Source organism: Giraffa tippelskirchi, chromosome 9, assembly GCF_054371585.1.
Source record: "Giraffa tippelskirchi isolate mGirTip1 chromosome 9, T2T-mGirTip1v1.2.pri, whole genome shotgun sequence".
Classification (NCBI taxonomy): domain Eukaryota; kingdom Metazoa; phylum Chordata; class Mammalia; order Artiodactyla; family Giraffidae; genus Giraffa; species Giraffa tippelskirchi.
This window is the reverse complement of record NC_137283.1, coordinates 27,059,455-27,079,891: the sequence shown is the minus strand read 5'-3', so window position 1 is coordinate 27,079,891 and position 20,437 is coordinate 27,059,455. Positions and strand designations below refer to the sequence as shown.

General features: G+C 42.8%; 1 protein-coding gene across 6 annotated transcripts in view; it reads right to left on the bottom strand.

The window, feature by feature from the left end:
* Nucleotides 1-20,437, bottom strand: part of PDZRN3 (PDZ domain containing ring finger 3) — a 263,935-nt gene that overhangs the window by 127,626 nt on the left and 115,872 nt on the right. Inside the window, exons 1-2 of one of the 6 annotated variants that reach the window (XM_081528301.1) lie at nt 17,885-18,026; nt 16,654-16,750 (exon numbers count right to left, since the gene is read on the bottom strand). The exons of the other annotated variants lie outside the window; for them this stretch is intronic. The gene's annotated coding sequence lies outside the window, so the exon portion shown is untranslated. Of the gene's footprint in view, nt 1-16,653; nt 16,751-17,884; nt 18,027-20,437 lie in introns of those variants that run through there. 6 annotated transcript variants of the gene reach the window in all.

Genomic DNA, 20,437 nt, shown 5'->3' with positions numbered 1-20,437 from the left:
CTTTTTAACATCTCTGGAAACGTCGGCATAAAACGGCTTTGTGCTAGAAATCTGAGACAGCATATGGCAGACAAAATTAAAGTTTGAGAATAAATGTTTTTTCTCTCCCCTGTCAACTTCTGCAGCCATCCCAAGGCTTCCTCCTCCAAAAGGCAAAATAAACAAACAAACCTCTGGCAACAGAGCCTCCAGTGTCCCTTTGAGGTTCTATTTATATATTACGACTGTGGTTTATACAGACAGTCCTAGAAACAAACGTTCTTTAGAGGAAAGGACAATTTCACCCACCGCCCCGGCCCCTCGGCGTTTGTTATCTATAAGCCTCACATGGCAATTAGTTACTTAGTGCCGAGTGAGGGCCCTGCTATTGGTGCTTATGCTCATAAGCTGTTTCAAATCCTTTGTGGAAGGAGGCAAGATATAAACAGTAATTTTAAAAACAGGCAGGCTTACTCCACTGTTTACATTTTTTATGCATTTGACTTTTCCTTTCTGATTTCCCAAGACTCCCGTGAGGAAGTGACTTCGCCTTCATATGCTGGTTGGAAACCAGCCACCCCAGCATGGGGTGTGCAGAGGAGAGGCGACGCGTTCACTGAACACCAGCCATATGGCCGACGCTGGTGAGGTTCTGGAGCACACAGAACCTCAGGTCCAGGAGGTGGTCCCTGCCCTTGGCAGGCAGACGAGCTGGGCCTCTGCAGTGCTGCCCCCCCTAATTTCTCCAACATGAGTGAGCTAGTCTGACCATCTCCCTCCCTGGGCCTCAGTTTCCTCCTCTGTAATACCCAAGGGGTTGAACAAGATGCTGGCTAATGTCCCTTCTGGCTCTCCCAGTGCTATGGACTCAGAGGGACAGCCGTCAGTATTGATTAACTTACTGCAAAACGAGGCTCCCTGGAGGGCAGAAGTGTTTCATTGGGCGAGTCGTGCCAAAATTTGATCTTCTATTGGAGTCTCAGGCTTTTGGGGAGGAAAAGGAGCCTCTTCCGTCACCACCTCAGCAATTGTAAGCTGCCACTTTCCGCTCTGATCGAATAATCATTTTTTGCCAGAAGAGGCCTGAGTAAATACCAAACAGACAACTTCCTGCCTCCTGAGTAAATACCAAACAGACAACTTCCTGCCTCAAGCCCTTGTCTGGGGTGGCACTTCCCCGTGATGCCTCTAAAAACCCGCTGCACATGTTTCCACCTGGGAAAACCAGGGCTAGGGCCTCCCGCCACCCATTCCTTGAAAGCAATAGTTGCAAATGTTTTGAAAACAACAGATTATCTTTAGAGAAGCAGCAGCAACAACAAAAAGCCATTTGTTTCTTCTGCCATGACTGAGGCATGTGTTGTACACTCGGGAGGCAGAGGTGGGGAGGAGAGGCCTTCCACCAAATGTTTCCTATCAGAGGCAAGCATTTTGACGATCAGAAAATCCCCGAAAGACGTTCCAGTAGCGTGGTAAATCACCGAGCTTGAGGATTCTGGAGCATCCCTACCCCATTCTTTCTGTCTCTTCCATTCCACTTTCGTGTCAATTAATCCAGTGGCCAGAAATCAAGCACGACTATCATAAATGGACTTAGCAGGGACATGAAGTTAGTGCTTCTGCCTATAATGTGTAGTCTGGTCTTGCCCAGAAACCTGCAACTCTGTTCCTAGATCTCCACCACGGAAGAAATGCCAGCATGTGCGCATGAGGACAAAGGTTTAAGGAAGCTCACAGCAGTATTGCTTGCAAAAGCCAAAACACAAAACCAAAATGGCAAACAACCTTGATATCCAATCACAGGGGAATGGATCAAGTGTGCTCTAGGCTGGGGAAGAGACCTCAACCAGAGGGCAATCTAAACTATACTCCAATAGAAAAAAAAAAAAAAGAACAACAAAAACAAAACAAAAAACCACAAAAGCAGGCAAAGATGAGCTATGCTGTTAGGAATCAGGATAATGGTTACCCCTGAGGTGCTGAGGAATAATGATTGGCAGAAACACAAGTAGTGTCAAGAATGTTGTTTCTGAATCTGGGTAAATGGCTATATAGGTGTGTCAGTTTGTGAAAACTGAATTGTAAATTTATTATATATGTATTTTCTACATATAAATTTATTATATTTAGACTTTTATGTATACAAGTTAATAAAATGTTTTTAGAAAGACACAAAAATATACAGAGTAAAAGACCCAGAAGCAGAAAATAAAGACAGAAGGAACACATATCAAAATCACGGCAGGGATTGCCCTCTGCACTGGGAAGGGGCTTGGAAGTGAAGAGAGGTTGAATCCAAAGAAGGCTTTAGATGTATATATATCATTCTACAATTTTAACGTGAGAACGTGAAGAAAGTGTATTCAGATATGCTCGATACAGTATATAAAAAAGAGGAAGGAAAAAAACTCAGAAAGCAGGTGTGCCAAATGGGGCTACTTTTAGGCAGCAGGAGTCCAGATAACTGAATTTCTCTTTTGTGCTTTTCTCTATTTCTCACCAATCTCTTGCTGCCGCTGCTCAGTTGCTCAGTCACGTCTGACTGTTTGCGACCCGATGGGCTGTAGCCCGCCAGGCGCCTCTGTCCATGGGATTTCCCAGGCAAGAATACTGGAGTGGATTGCTATTTCCTGTTCCAGGGGATCTTCCCGACCCTGGGATTGAACCCACGTCTTCTGCATTGGCAGGCAGATTCGTTACCACGGAGCCACCCTAGAAGCCCTCACCCATCCCTTGCCCTTCATGAAAAAACAAATAAGCAAGGCTTTCTACTCTGTGGTCTCATGGACGCCCGCCATTTGGGAGAATGAAGTCTACAATGCAGAAAAGAAGAGCTAAAGCAGGAAGTAGGGACTATTCTTCTCTCCTTTCTTGCCTGTGCCAGAAAAACCGTCCTCCTTTCCAAACCACCCCACCCCCGCCCAGCCTTGGGCATCCCTGGAACCCCTTCCGCAGCCAGCGGCCCCCAGAGCTGGCTTTCAGTTGGGTGAATCTGGGTAGACCCCACGCTTGGTCCTGCCTGTGTCTCTGGGCTGCCTTTGTGGAGCAAGGTTTCCACTTTTGTGTTCCAAGTGCTCCTAGAGGCACTGGCTTTGCTGCACGTCTCATCCTGAAGTCCTGGGCCTGGGGCAGATCTGGGATGGAAGGAGAAAACGGCAGTGTTTCTCACTGCCCTCAACTCCCGTCTGCAGCTTTAGTACACAAAGCAGGGGATGTTGCTAAAAAAAAAAAAAAAAAGCAATTCTGCTGGCACATGGAAAACAAATCCGTGCAATATTTGGACCCAGGCTTGGCGGCCGCATCTAAAACAGACATCTCATTGTGCTCGGTCTTAAAAGGAGCCCTCTGGAGCGGGGGCCTTTTGGGGCTGACAGTTAAATCACAACGGCAGATATTTACACGAACGGCTTCCAACTGTCTGGGCGAATACATAATATTTCTATTTCATAGAAACCAGGAATGGTTAACAACACAGAAGCTGGGGCCACCAGAAAGTAAACCCTTGATGAGTAAGAGCGTGTTTCAGACCTAGACCTTACATACTTGCAGGAGTGAACACACTACTTTCGTAAACAAATTTGTTGTTTTTTAAATCAAGTGACAAGTGTAATAGATCAGAATATACTTATGCATATACGTCTCAAGATGGCTTTATGCTCATTAAATCAAGTCTGTTCCTGGGAGTGCTTTCCGCCATCCAGGCATTAGCAGGGAAACTGCGTGATTCTTCACTTCTTATGAAAAAGCTAGGGGAGCTAAGCAGCAGCAAACCATTCCAAATGCAGACAGGAAACACCTGGAACTAACTCTCGCGCCACTCGGCCCGCACTTTACATTTCAAAACAGATGATTCTGAATTGTTCATAAATATTTGTCTTGTTTCAATAAAACACTCTTCAACCAATTTCATAAACCCTCGGTTCAGGAGGCTAAAACATACACGCTACTAGTCGTCCACATTCTTTTCACATTGCATATATTTATGTGGACAATATCCTAGAAGCATAAAACCCAAAAGAAGGCATTTAATGGCATCATAAAGGAATTTCAGGGGTTTTTTTTGGGGGGGGGCAGACAACTTCCGCCATCATTAAAGCCCAAATTAGGTTTGTTTTTGACAATCATGAAAAAAATCCTGAATTGAAATATAAATTAAACCCGTTTCCCTAATGTGCCTCTAACAGTAAATAAGACTCAGACAAACCCTTTTAGAGACTTATAGAAAAGCTTTAATATAATTGATTATTAAACCTCCAGCTATAGAGTAGAATCACACCACAGGCCCCACAGCCAAACATTCATACTTGCATGCTGAACCCTTTAAAATGTTTTAAAAAGCTCTTTTTAGACACTAAAATGAAAAGTAGCTCAGCTTTCTTCTTGAAAACTAGATTTTTGAAAGCTATTTTTTTTAAATTTAGACTCTTCCAGATTTTTCACCATGTTCGTAAACATGTGTAGATTTCATTTATTGTAATACATACTTTGAAAATCAGAAAAATGACCATAACACACACACCCATTTAGACACACAAAGAGGGTAGGATCAGGGAGGAAAGGGAAAAAAACTGGACTTCTTCTGAGCAGTGTAGAGATGCTGTGTGTCCCCTGGAAAAGACTGGAGCCCTGAGACCATTAGTGAAAACTACAAGGGCTGGTTCCAGGCAGGGACTCTGCCAAGAGCTGAGCTGACACAGGAAGCAGAGGGGTGCGGAGATGGGGCTCTGAGGAGGCGCCAGCCAGGGCCCTGAACCCAGCCTGCCTGCCAGGGAACCCTGACTTTCCCCACTAACCTAGTTCTCCAAAGTCAAAAAGAAAACAGAGAAGCCCGGGGTTATCAAGAGTTAAGTGGAAAAGTAGGTCACGAGAATATGAACTTCTAAGCATGGTCCAAAGACTGCAATGAGTGAAATGATTTGTTTTTTTTCTCGTCTTCTTTTCCCCTTTTCTTTCTCTCTCTTTTTAAGCAGTTGTGATGAAAAATTCTTCAATTGGCCATAAACTGCTTACTCTGGTCCTGCTCAGAAGTATCAGAGTGCTGCCCCCTGCAACTTAATGAAGATTAGGCTTGGTGGTGATAAGGGATTTCATAGAAGCTCTTCGGAACCATAAAAGGCAGTAGTTAGAGGTAATGATAAACTAATTCTGAATACACAGGGCAGCAGACGCTCAGGCACGGGTTAATGATTAACGTGCTGGACTCTGGCCAGTTAAGAAGTTGTTTAACCAGCGCCCCTGAGAAGCAAACCTGTTAGCATTCGCGTGTCCATAACGACGGCCACTGTGTTCCCCCTCCGTCTACAAAGAACTGAACAGCAAGCAAGTTTTCACCTTTCCCTCCTCAAACCAGGACAATCAGCATCCAGGTCCTGAACATCTAAGAATGAGGCACCCTCAATTTTATGGGATCCCTGAACCTTGATTGAAACAATCCACCAAAGAAGTATGGGTCTCCCTCTAAAAGAAAACATTCTGACCCACGGCTGAATGCTAACCTCTCAGAGCTTAGTCTGTCCTTCCTCAATTAACTCATTTATATTACTCTTGAAAAAAGATACCCACAAAATTTAGGCATGTTGATGAGATGACATTTAAAGTAAAGGATGGAAAAGAAGAATCCCATTTGCTATTATATACAAACCTTCCGTGACCTTCTTGGAGGGACCTGCATAGCAAGTCCAACCCACAGTGAAGGGTCAGACTGCCTTTGTCAAATGTGAGCGAACTCTTTAGGGACATTTAATCTAATTTGAGGAACAAAGCATCTGAAGACGGTGATTAGTAATGCAAATGAAAAATCACCTTTGGTTGGGGATAAGCAGGACAAACAAAGGATTCTTAGAAGCCCTGGTGCTGTCTTCTGGGGTACAGCTGCTTTGATCATGCTGAAAGGCAGATTTTTAAAAGACTGAAAAGACAGGACTCCAGGGTAGGAGGTCTGGGGTCTGTTTATCCTACTTAGTTCAAGTTGGAATTAATGCATTTAAAAGTTTGGGATGACCCTAAACTGCTCTTCCTGGGGAAGGCCTTAGTCAAAGCGGTTGGTTTAGGCAAACAGACTATAATGAGTATCTCTGTGTATGTCTAACGATATATGTTGTCCCTTGAAGGTTTTGGTTGAAAAAAGGTGTGACAGAAGTGGGGAGGTTGGAAGACTGCAGCGGCAGGGGAGAAGCCGGGGTGGTACTTAGTTCACCTAGGTCTTTTTATCTGGGCAAATTCTCTGGTCTTGTTTTGCGCTAGGAGGGCCATGACTACACGAATACACTTGCATCCCTCCACTTCCGTTAAGTATCTGACCTAAGAAGTCTCCACTAACACAACTGGATCTTGCATATTCTGCACTTCACATCAGGTGACTAGCCAACAGTGCTGAGTTCTGATCCTCTGACCAGCTTTCATGATTGGGGCTGGTTCCACAACCCAATTAACAACTGTCAGAATCCCAGGCTGGTGGCCTATCTGATCTAGGTTGGGCAGAACTGCACACATTCTTTAGTTAAGACTGTAGAGCTAAGGTTCAACAGTGATGACAGGTACTAACGAAGACTTGTCCTGTGCTGCCAGGACAACTCTACCTGCCCTATTCCAACTAGCAACTCCGTAGGCTAGTTATCCTTCACAAACCCATTTTACAGATGAAGAAACAAATCTGCGCGATGACAAAGTGAAAAATGACGGAAGCCAATTTATACGTGGTGTATCAGTCTACATAGCAAATTCCCCTATGTTTCCTAACGTGAAAAACCAACTCTTCAAACAAGAGTTTACCCTTACGTGCTCACTGCAGTAATGGCACAGAAGGGCTCCACAGATGCAACAGCCTAGGTGGTCTTTTCTGACCAGGTAATCTAGCGAGCCTCCTTTTCCAACAAAAATCAGGCCTGCAGAGAGCCTAGAACCAAACGTGCTTTCCTCCCATCCCAGAAAAGTTCCTATAAAGGAATGACCTCACCTGCACATTCTGCTACCAATGTAACTCCACCCAAGACTTTTAAAAGATGGTTTTCCACAGAAAAGCCAAGCCAAGGATCTATATCCACATCATAGTCTGCTTCGGAAAACAGCTCTCAGCTCTCCCCCAGAATAGGTAACTCTGTATTCTTCCCTCCCCAAAGAACAGCTGCGGACAATTGTATTGCATAGATGAGATCAAGACTTGAAGCTACATATGGTTATCTATAACTGCTAGGATCATTTTCAAATGGATTTCAATCAAATTTCAAATTTTTTCAGTGAATATACTGCACTAGGGAAAACTTTTTTTTTTTTTAACAAAGTAGAAAATGTAAACAGGAAAAACAAAAGCTTATCCATACCTCTACAACAGCGGTGCCAAAACTTTAACCACTGTAGCAATCTCCTGGGTATCCTTCTAGGTAAAACCATATACTGTACACACAAACAGCTAGTCCTCCGTATCCACTGGTTTCACAGATGCTGATTCAACCAACCGTGGATTTTCTACCATGAAATTTCAACCTGTGGACACAAAGTGCTGACTGGATTCATGTACGAGGCCACTTATATAAGGGACTTCAGCTTCTATAAATTTTGATATCTGAGGGCTGCTCTGGTGACTCAGTTGGTAAAGATTCTACCTACACTGCAAGAGATCCTGAGTGAGGAACATTCCCCTGGAGAAGGAAATGGCAATCCACTCCAGCATTCTTGCCTGGAAAATCCCATGGACAGAGGAGCCTGGTGGGCTACAGTCCATGGGGTGGCAAAGAGTCAGACACGACTTAGCAACTAAACTACCACCACCATCTGAGGGTGCTGTCCTGGAACCAATCCCCCGGGGATACTGTACCAGTAGGTTGTATCATTTTTAGAAATGACTTACAGATGGACAAAAAGCACATGAAAAGATGCTCAACATCACTAATTAATAGAGAAATGCACATCAAAACTACATGAAGGATCACCTCACACCAGTCAGAATGGCCATCATCAAAAAAAAAAAAAAAAAAAAATCTACCAACAGGGACTTGCCTAGTGGTCCAGTGGTTAAGAATTCACTCTCCAGTGTAAGGGATGCAGGTTGGATCCCGGGTTGGGAAATTAAGATTCCATCTGCCCTGGAGCAACTGAGCTGGTGCACTTCAAACTCGAGAGCCCACATGCCACCAACTATGGAGCCTACGTGCTCTGGAGCCCGTGCACCCCAACTACTGAGCCTGTTCGCCACAAGTAGACAGAAGCCTACTTGCCGCTAGGAAGATCCCGCATGACACAACTGAGACCCCATGCAGCCAAAAAATAAACAAACAAATAATAAAAAAATCTACAAACTGTGAATGCTGGAGAGGGTGTGGAGAAAAGGGAACTCTCCTATACTGTTGGTGGGAATGCAAACTGGTGCAGCGACTGTGGAGAACAGTATGGAGGCTCCTTAAAAAACTAAAAATAGAACTGCCATATGATCTAGCAATCTCACTCCTGGGCATACATAGAGAAAAAACCATAATCTGAAAAGACACATACATCCCAATGGTCATTGTAGCACTATGTACAATACCTAGGATATGGAAGCAACCTAGATGTTCACTGATGGATGTATAAAGAAGATGTGGTACATACATACAATAAAATATTAGCCAGCCATGAAAAAGAACTAATGCCATTTACGGTGACATGCATGGACCTACACTGTCATTCTGAGTGAAGTCAGACAGAAAGACAAATATTGTATGGTATTGCTTGTATGTGGAACCTAAAAAAAATGATACAAATGAACTTATTTACAAAACAGAAAAAGTGTCACAGATGTAGAAAACAAACTTAGAGTTACCAAGGGGGAAGGTTGGGAAAGGGATAAGTTGGGAGATTGGGATTGACATATACATACTACTATATATAAAATAAATAGCTAATAAGGACCTACTGTATAGTACAGGGAACTCAACACTCTGTAATGACCCATATGGAAAAAGAATCTAAAAAAAGAGATATATGTATAAGTATAACTGATTCACTCTGCTGTACAGCAGAAACACAACATTGTAAATCAACTATACACCAATAAAAATTAATTTGAATAAACAAATAAAAACAAATTGGAAAAAATGATTTATACAAATATTTGCTGTTTCACATGACCCTGAAGTTCAAAAATCTGTCAGTAGCCCAGCTGCAGATCTACTTCATTCTTTTTAATAGTGACTGTCATTAAATTTAAGATTCAGCTTGTTTCTAATTTGGGAGGAAGTGCTATCTTTAGTGTTGGTTTTCCATTGCATAATACTACCAGTAGCATCCTTCTCTGTGTGTGTGTGTGTGTGTACTCACAAACCTTGGCATACTGTTTTGTGATTGTATCTACAGCGTAGATGTCTCATAATGGAATTTATGAGCCAGTCAGAATGGACATTTTAATAGATATTGCCAAAAGCTTCACCAGTTTAAACTCCCACCAACAGTTTATGAGGGTGCTTATGTCAACACACTCATCAATGTTGCATATTATCAGATGGTTACATCTTTGCCAACATCATCTTGTTTTGCATTTTCTTAATTATGAATGAAGTTGAGCACCTTCTCATCCGTTTATTGATGGTACTGTTGGCTTACTTTTCTATTGAGTAGTTCGTATTTATCCTATAGACATGTAGGAGCACATAGGGAAGGCAGGAAATCAATCCTTTGTCTGCTCTTGCCAGATTACTTTTTATTATATTTCTGTCACCATATGTAAGTTCTAAGTTTTATTCCGTCAAATGATCAATGTCTTTCTTTATGGCTCTGGGTAGATTGGGTTAAAAAAAAAACGATTTAGATTCAGACCTATAAATAGGTACCCATGAAAAAATGTACAATAAACCCTGGCCAAAATTATCCTCGAGTTCTGACATTTACAACAAACACTCCAGAAAGAGGTCTACACTTGTTAGAGTACAAAGAGTTCTGGACACCTGCCCAAAACCTTCCGGAGCAGAGCACTAAAAAGTCCATTTATGGTCGTGATCTGCTGCTGGCTGTGCTCCTTTGCCTACAGACTTGGAGGATTCTTTCAGGTCAAGGCAGACACTACCGGCAGTAGAGAGCTAAGTTCACGTTCTGAGTGGAGCTGTTGCCATGGCCGTGCCAGACTTCCAGTGGATCTCCCGTCAATCCTGGTTCCTCCGACGGAAGAAACACAAAGGACTTACTTATTTAATATGTGTTGAGAGTACTCACTGGCTACCACAAAGGAAGTGTGGAAACAGTCCAGATATCTGAGGGGAGTGGTGTATGTGTGTGTGTGTGTGTGTATGTGTGTGTGTGTGTATGGTGTGTGTCCTTTCACAGCTGGTTGTATGAGGAAGGACACAAAGCGTGGATGCGGTGGAATGACCAGGGTTGAAGTTCTGTAACCTCCGTTTACTAGCTCTGTGTCTTTGCGTAACGTAAGTTTTAACCTCTCTGAATGTCAATTTCTCTGTCCAGTGAATGAGGATAATTCTATTATCTTTCAGGGTTATGCAAAGAATATTAAGACCAGACATCTGGGTCTAACTGCTAAGTGCCTGGGCTGTGTTAAATACTTAGTAAATGTTACTTGCTTTTAATATGTAAAATAACTCACCTGTGAGTAACTGTTTGGAAAGGTATAAAACAATTTCAAAGAAATGACAGTTTATTTTAAATACACAATCCTGGTATACCAAAGATCTTCCAAATAGATATTCCTACATGAAAAGAAGTCTCAACTTCAACATGGCATAACATCTATTACTACAAGTACTAAAAATTTCATTATAGAAAAATAGACATTAGATAAACAAGCAAAAACTCCCAAAGTTAACATCACATCTAGGTTAAGGAGAAAAAGGATGCTGAGAGACTCTTTAAAAGGTTGCAGGCTGGACCACTGAGGTACATACAGGAGGATACTCTCAAAACACAGGGAGGAAACTTAGACTATTTGTAGAATCTGTAGGCATGGCAATCAAAATATTCAGTATGCCATAAAATTGAATCCATATCTGTAATTTACACATCTGCTTTGAAAACCAGCTTCATATTTCACTAGCAAGATGATGTAAACTTTTTGCCATGCACTTGGCTGAAACTTTCTGTGGACCAAAATATTTGCCAGCATCAAAAGGATAAATGGGTTAAGACAAAAGCAGTTTATCTCACAGACATGACTAAAAAAAGTTTCTCTGATGTGGGATACCATATAGATATAGAACAAGTGTTAAGAGTGAGCTTTCCAGGTCAAAGTAGGTAATATAAATAACAGAAGATGAAAATAGTACAGTGGATCCTCAAAAAATTAAAGAATTGCCATGTGATCTGGCAATATATACCTAAAAAACTGAAAGCAGAGCTGTGAAAAGGTATTTGTAGATCCATGTTATAGGAGCATTATTCACAACAGCCAAAAGGTGGAAGCAACCCAAGTGTCCCCATTGGTGGATGAGTGGATCGACAAAATGTGGTATACACGGACAATAGAAGGTCATTTAGCCTGAAAAAGAGAAGGAAATTCTGACCTGTTCTACAACATGGATGAACCTTGAGGTCATGATGCTAAGTGAAATAAGCCAGTCAGAAAAGGACAAATACTGTTATGACTCCACTTCTAAAAAGTGCCCAAAGAAGTCCAATTCACAGAGACAAAAAATGGTGGCTGTTGAGGCCTAGGGGAGTGAGGGAATTGAGAACTGTTGTTCCTTGTGTTGAGTTTCCATCTGGGATGATGAAAACATTCTGAGGATGGGCAGCGGTGAAAGTTGCACAACAATGTGGAATGTTCTTATTGCCACTGAAGTGCACACTTAAGAATGGTTAAGATGGAAAATGTCATGCTATGTATATTTTATCACAATTAAAAAAAAAAAAAAATGAAGCGTACCTCTGTAGAGAGTTTCCCAGCTGGAAAAGGATGACATACCTAAGACAAATCAGCTTGACTTGCAAAGCAGGCACGGGGGGCGGGGTGGACCACAAGGACCAACAGCAGTGACTTGGTCCAAAGGAGAGCACATCCTACAGAGGGGCCTGGAAAGAGGTAGGGTGTCGCCGCCCACAGCTGTAGCCAGTCTGAGACAACCTCACAGCGGGAGGACAAGAAACGAGTCCCCAACTCCATTTTCCCTCCTCATTCATCCTGCAGGGCTCCCCATGGCCAAACCCACCAAGAAGGCAGGGAGCACTGGAACTGCTGAGAGGGTTCCCTGAGCAGAGAGCAGGGGTCAGAAAGAAGGGATGGCAAGAGACATCTGGGGCAGAGATGAAGGGCCATCCAAGGGACTTTAGACTGATCTGTAATGTTTCTACAATTCTCAAGAAGAATGTGCTCTTGCACTGCTTGTACAGCTCAATGTTAATATGAAAATAGGTAAATGTCATCAGTTCATTTAATTTTATGTAATGGAGATACCTCTAGTTCTTACAAAACTGAATTAGGGAACCCATGCCCAGGGATGTCCTAGGAGCCTAAGTGAGTGGTGTTACAATAAAACAAGTTTCACAGTATGTCAAGCTATGTCTATTATCAGTGGTTCTTCAAGTGTGGTCCCTGGATCAGCAGCATCACATCACCAAAGAACATGAAAGAAATGATTTTCAGGCCTGACCCCAGCCATACTGAATCAGAAACTCGGGTTGGGTTTCAGGGAGAGAGGTGTATGGGATGTGGTGGGATAGGAGTTCAAGGACAGATATTGCTGGAGCCTCTGAACCAGAGCTGCCAAGTACAGTGGCACAGGTTGTACACTGCACAACTGACAGAGATGCTATTCATGCAGAGTAGGATGAGAATGTTGCCTCCTAGGGTCGTGCAGTGCAAAACCTGCATACCAAACCTGGCAGTCCTTAAAACAGTGTGAAACCCACAGAGAAGTTTTAACAGAGGGAAGACACAATCAGAGTGGTCTGTGAAAAGGCACTGGTGGCTCTAGTGTTACCTAGGAGAGAGGTGATGAGGAACTACATCTAGCCACTCTGTCCCGTGTATATATCCTTGGGACTATTTATAAGCTGCATTAGGAGTGAACTAAAGTAAAAGATATCTTAATGGAATTCAAGTCATCTTTATAGCCAAATCTCAAAATCAGATTACAAGATGCTTGAGTCTAGATTAGAAGAAGGACAGGGGAAAGACAAAGAAAGACCATGATACAGTTGTAGGTTAATTCAGCTCAGGCAAGCAGGTCTTGGTGAGGAAGACATGAGTGGCTGAGCAGGCAGTGGGAAGAAGCCAGAAGCCAGAGGGTCAGTTCCAGCTGGCGATATTGATCTGAATGCCATCAGCATCCAGATGGTAGTGAAACTATAAGCATAGATAAGATAACTTGGAGAGACTGTGTAAACACTGGAGTATCTGTGCTGGGGACCAAGCCCTGGAGAACCTCCACCTTTAAGCTGAACAGAGGCAGGTGAAGGTGTGTGCGACACCTGACTTGGATGCAAGGGGACCAGAAAAAGCCAGCAGGCACGTGACCAAAGACTCTTGGTATGGAAAAGTCAATAATTTTATTCCAGGGAGACAAAACAGGAGACAGCACAGGGCAGCACTGCCCATGGACTTTGTCCCCTAGGACCGCCTTTCTCTGGCGGACTCTCGAACAGGTCATTGTGGCTGTAACCCCATCAGACTCCCTGGCCCCTTCCTCAGCCTCAAGAAAGACTTCACACGTCTGGACTTCTCTTCTGAGGCCCATGCACGCTCCTCCCATTCCCCATCATTTCTCATTTGTGAGAAGCTAGACTAGCTGAGGGAAGCTTCTCCTCCATCAAAATGTGCCTCTGGGAAGGGTGGGTGGCAGATGGCATCGGATTAGAAGAAGGCTGAGTTCACTCGCTCCTCTGCAATCTGTGAAGGGTCTCCAGCACAGCAGTGGGGAATCAGCAACTCCATCACATGGCTTAAAAACATGAGTGTCTCTCCAGAAAGACTGTGCACCCCTCCATGACAACGGAGGAGGATATACTGCAGGTCGAGAAGGCCTGGGATTCTAGAAAACCCATGATTCACCAGGATCTTGCTGGAATCAATGATCATGTGCAAATCTGCCTCAAGTCTGAAGCATTTTTCATACTGCATGGCCACTGTTCACTTTGTAACACTTCCACCCTGCTACCTTATCACTCTTTCCAACTAGACTGTAAATGCTTTGGAAATAAAGATCACCTTAACTCATATCTGATTCCTTATTGCCAAAGTCATGGCTGCCATGCAGCAGTCAACCCTCAAGAATATTTGTTGAATAAATGTGATGGGAAGACTGATTTGCAGAAGTGCTAGTGGAATGTATGCCTCTTTGTTTATCTGAAGTTCTAAGACTTAAGTGTGTAAAGCAAGGTTGAGAAACTATAGCCCATGAGCCAACTCTGGGCCATGTGCTATTTTTATGGAGCTTTCAAGGTTTTAAATGATTGGAAAAAATATTTTGCTTGTAAAAAGTATGAAATTATACAAAACTGAAATTTCTCTGTCCATCAATAAAATTGTATTGGAATCACAACTATACCCATTTGGTATTGTCAATGGCTGTTTTGGGGCTATTTCAGAATTGTTGAGTTATATTGTTGCTACAGCAATGACATGGCCCTAAAAGCCTACAATATTTATACTCTGGCCCTTGATAAAAAAAAGTTTGTTTGCCCTTGATATCAAATAATGCTAAACTAGGAGATAAACTTCATATATCCATCAGAATATGAACTTCCTCACAAGCAGAGTTCTTTTCAGAGACTTTCTAGTCATTGGCACTAAAACAAAAGACATTTTAACATGGGGCGTGAACATCAAAACATCTTAGCAGTGTAAGGTAGTAGGCTCTGGACTCAGAAAGGCCTACATTTAATCCCTATGCTATAATACTGCTTAACAGGTCTTACTCTCTAAACTTCAGTCTCCTTGGCAGTAAAACAGGCACAATGATAAGACCTCTTCTCAGGCAGTTGTTCTAAGAATTAAATAATGCAGTGTATCTTTTACCTGGTATCTAATATTTAGTAAGACTCTGATAAAAGGAACTATAATACTTGCCCTCATTGCCTTTGGAGGAATGCTTCACTTGTGGAAAATGTCCTCTTTGATATTTGTCTCTGAAATGAATTATTCACATCAGACTGCGGTTTTTATGTTTAATGATAATAATGTGAATTACTACTCTAGGACCTAGTTGCTAACTATGAATTCACAGAAACCTCAACGACATGTGTCTACTTAAGATTCTTATGATAGAGTGAGATGTTCCAGCCAATGAAATATGACAAGAAAAAAGCAATAAAGGCAAAAGATCTTTGCAAGAAACAATTCTCATTATTTAGAGATGACATAATAGAATACTGCAAAACACTGGAATACCCGCAAAAGTATGTAAGTAGTTAACAGTGACAAAAGCTATATGTATATATGTATGCATGTGTATATATACGGCTACATATACATATGCATGTATAAAGATAGGCATCAGTTCAGTTCAGTCACTCAGTCTTGTCCGACTTTTTGTGACCCCACGGACTGTAGCGTGCCAGGCCTCCCTGTCTATCACCAACTCTGGGAGATTACCCAAACTCTCTCTCTCTATATATATATATATATATAATATATATATACACACACATACATACATATGTTGTTGTTGTTTAGTCACTAAGTCCTGTCTGACTCTTTTGTGACCCCATGGACTGTAGCCCAGCAGGCTCCTCTGTCTATGGGATTTCCCAGGCAAGAATGATGGAATGGGTTGCCATTTCCTTCTCCAGGGGATCTTCCTACCCCTGCGCACGCACGCACACACACACACACAATATCAAACAGCAAATGAAATGAGTGATTCTCTACAGAAAAGCACAATGTTTTACTGACACATACAAAAGAATGTTATGAAAGAATATGAATTATAACAATTAAAATCAGTGAAAAATAAGACCACAGAAACAGAACAGTTGGTTAAAGGTCCAAAAAGAAATCTGGTGGGATGCAAGAGCTTAAAACAAACTTCAATCTCAGTACTACACAGCGGGGTGACACACAGCCCTCCCATTGCTCAGATGTTGGCCAGGGCTTTCTTGAAGCTGCTTTCGTTTAGGAGTGAGCAGATGCAACTGTCAGAAAGGAAGCGGGAGGCTTTTCGAAAAGCAGCAGGAAATGAACAAGCAGGGAACACATTCACTGAGATCCTGGCAAAGGATCCAACGTGTTCTGTAAAAGTAATCTGGAGCCTGTGAGTCGATTCATTGGATTTACAAAGCAGGACAGGATAGTTTCAGTACTGTTAACTGTATCTCACATGTAAATTCCAGAGGGCATGTCTACCCTTCACTGGAAACTCACTGTTCACCAGACACTTCTATTCTAAGTGTGTGGGAAACATTTTTGGGCTAGAAGGGCCACTTTTACTTTAATGTTAAATACTGCAAAAAGAAGACAGGGCTGGATACTACTATCCCTTTTTATAGTCAAGGATGCAAATGTATCAAAACATTTTGGAGACTAGAGAACAGGCAGGCTGGGTGACCTAAAGAAAAGGAAATTTAAGTAACAGTATGAGTATGTACATATTTTTCCTCCTTATAATACAGAACTCCTTTTTCCTACAGATACTCAAATTAGTCTTTAAAAAAAAACTTAAAAATTGTGGTAATGTATATTACCACCAGTAGCTGACAAGAAATCACAGAGAAATTTCAAGTCTTCTCTGATTAACAATTTAGCCCCTCTAAACACATCACCTACTGAAAAAGCCATGACCTCTGGAAGCAGGCTGTGACCTCCTCAGGCCACTCATCACAGGCTACCAGCGCCGGCTGCAGTGTGGTCAGGTGTGCCCTGGAGGATCAGAAAACCTCTTTATTAAAAATGAAAGAGAACTCGGTCTTCTCTTGCTGCTTTGATGTGAGATCAGCAATTGCTAATAAAAGGGATTTTTCTTTTCCTGGATGGGGCTACAGAACCAAAATCTAAATTTAGATGGGTATGTTTTCACTGGCAAGCTCTAGTTTAATTAATTTCGATTTATAAAGGAATAGCAAAGGTGAGTGACACTGCTACCCAGGCATGCAAATTCAAAGTGAACATAATCCTAGTTTACATTTTTGGAAAATAACCAGTGTGTCTTGGGAAATGAAATATACCTGAGAGGGACAAAAGACGTGATTTCCTTTTTTTTTTTTTAAATAAAGAAATGTTGCTTCCTGTGGCAGATTTGAAAGGTGGATAGGTATTAGCAGAACAGTTTTTTGTGAAACTGTTTTGTTGATCTGTATGATGTTGCCTCTGCTAAATGCAGAACAGATAAATTAGCATTCATTAATTTCATGCATAGCATATATTTCAGCATTTACAATTATGATGCTCTTTTGAGGGCTTCCTTGCTCAGAATTATGACTCTGTTAAATCCTTTATTTTTTTTTTTTAAGAAAAAGAATGTATATAAAGGCAGAGGAACATCATGTTTTATGAACATGTCAGGTTCTAAGGAACCAAGCCCCATAAAAGAACACTAAGGAAATATTTAGAAGCAGAACTTCAAAACTTTTCTGTCCTTCTGTTTTCCCACATTTGGGAGAGGGGAGGGGATGGTGAAATGCGGTCAGTTACAGGCGTTCATGAAAAGGCTGAATCCCTTTCATGTTTATAAAATTGAACATATGTAATAAAATAAAGAAAACACTAAAGCACAGAGGCAGCTGCAGAAACTCTTTTCAACTGATTGTGAAGAGATTTTAAGCTCAAAGTAGTCCTGACCAATAACTTTCGTTGCTCATTTTGAGCAGCTACTCTATATGAGTAGCCGGTATCCAGACTTTTTCCATCTTTAGACTTTCCCACTTTTAGATATACCCTCCCCCCTTGCTGAAGTCCTCTGTTCCCCACTTGTCACTTGGCTAACTGCTATTCATTTCTAGATCTCAATTAAACATCACTCCCTCCAAGAGGCCCTCCCAGATTTGCCCCTCTCACTTAGGACATCCTGTTTATCTCCTTCATAGCATTTAGCACCGTATGTTGTCCTTATGCTTGTTTACTTTCATCCTTTCTCTACCGGACTCTCAGTTCCCTGAGGGCAGAGACCCTCATGTCAGTAGATCACAGACATTATGATGTCATGGTTAAAATGCCGGTTTTAGACGTTGACAGTTGGGTTCCAAATACCAAATGCACCAATTCAGTAGCTGTGTGACCTCAGCACGGTACTTAACCCCTCTGGGCAATCATTTCTCCTTCTTATGTGGAGGTAGGGTATGTGGAGTACCTAACTCATGTTTTCTAAGGTTAAAATCAAATGTGATGATGCAAGTAAGGCACTTCATAAATGAGCACTATTATTATTTGCCACTGTATACCCAATGCCAACTACAGCTCTCATACTAAAAGATGCAGGATAAATACCTACTAAACTGATACACTTTAATACAATTATATCTGCATATTCTCACAACTCATGAAGTACGTCTACAGCAACTTCACACGTGAGAGACGAGAGATTAGTAATGCCTTCCTCAAAGCCTCACAGCACTCTGGAAACTTCCATTCCTTGAGCCCCAGCCCCACCAGCATAAACTGAGGACATTATTTCTACCAGTTTCTCATGAAAGGGTGTCACCATCAACCTGTTATGGGCAGGGGCAGTCAAAAAACAAAGTACACACAATAAAATCCAGTAGAAATCAATCTATATTCATGAAACAATGTTTATCTGATTACAAACATAGTGTGATATGGACATTCTGTTGGATCCTATAAACCCTTTGAGCCTCAGTTTTTACCTTCTGTGAAATGGGGATAATAAAGATATAGGAGAAATATATGAAGCCTTGCACAGGGCCTGGTATTAGTTAGGTGCTCAAAAAAGGCAGATTCTGCTTCTGAGAGGATGTGAGCCACTAAATGATTCTTTAAGGCCATAAGTTATACTTTATCCTGGATCTCATTAGTTCAATGATGAGAAATCATTAGAAATAGCTATTTTGCTTTCAAAGTACAGGGCAGCTAGAATGCTGAGGTCTTTGGGTTTGCAACAGATACTGTATGATGTTACACCTTAAAAGTTTCTAGGCAAGAACAAGATGGCAGAGGAGTAGGTGGTCATGGAGTACATCTCTCTCTACGGATACATCAGGAATACACCTTCAGACGTAGAAGTGTATGCAGGACACCAGCTGAGAGTGGACAGGAGTACCTGACCAGTGGAAAAGAATATCTAGAACCATGCAAAACTCAATAGGACAAAGGAACTAGGGGAAAAAACAGGAGTGTTAGTAGGACTGGACCTGCCCTCAGCCTGTGGGGTAATTGAAGCAGGGGTCCGATCCCCACATCAGGGCAACTGTCTGAGTCAGAGGAGAAACATTTAAGGCTGAGAGTGAAACAGCTGATTTGCGGCAGCCTAAATGGAATGAGAATCAGGCAGTCCTTGCCGCCGCCATACATACTCTGGACAGGGACGCAGGTCCCCTGGAGGGTACAGCGGCTGGGAGCTGGAATATGGGGATTGTGGAGCAATCCCAGGGTGAGGGCTGCTGTTGACTGTGGAGAGACATATCAAGGGGATGTGAGAGAGGAGATTGTGGTGGGAAACGCCTGTGGAGGGAGGCTGAGCAGCCATGGAAGCAAGGCGATGCTGCTGAGTCACATATAGGGAGTGGAGCCATCACCATAGCCTCTCTCTCCCTGAATGCCAGCATCAGCAGCTGAACAATAGAGAGGCTGGCCCATCAAATGCCTGATATACTGAACTACAGAGTAGGACCCCAGCCAGGGTGCCTCTTTAAGTGCCTGATCCGCCATCTACAGAGTAGGATCCCAGCCAGGGGGGCCCTCTATGTGCCTGACGTGCAGAACAACAGAGAAGGACCCCAGGCAAGGGAGCCCTTGAAGTGCCTGAACAGGCAGAGCTACAGAGAAAGACTGGCCAAGAGGCCTTCTGATCGCCAGCCACAAGAGGCTCGAAGAAAGACTCTGATAGGGCCATAACTCCTGTGGCAGAGGCAGTCCGTGTCCTTGCACACTTGGCACTGTCAGAGTTCCCGCAAGCCAAGCACCTGTGCCATCTTCACGCTCAACTCTCCTTAGGGCAGAGCTGCCACAACAAAAAAAGTCTTGCGTCTATGTGCGCAGGGTCATTTCGGTCATGTCAAACTCTTTGTGACCCTGCAGACTGTGGCCTGCCAGGCTTCTCTGTCAGGGAGGCGGGGCTCTCCAGGCAAGAATACTGTGTATTGGCCAATACTGGTTGTCATACCCTTCTAGAGCATTGTATTTCCTGCTGCCCTAACCGCCAACTCCCCTGAGTACCTGATGCTCCAGAACCCCTGCAATCCAAGCAGCGACACCACCGCCACACCTGGCCCTCACAGGGGCAAACCCAAGTCCTTCAGGGCAGTCTCAAGAGCAAACCCCAGTGGACGACCCACATGCAGAGGTGGAAATAAAATCACGATTGAAACCCAGGGGCAGTGTGGCTAAGGAAGAAGACCCAAAACCTTCCCACCAGCGGTACAAGCTGCAGATTAA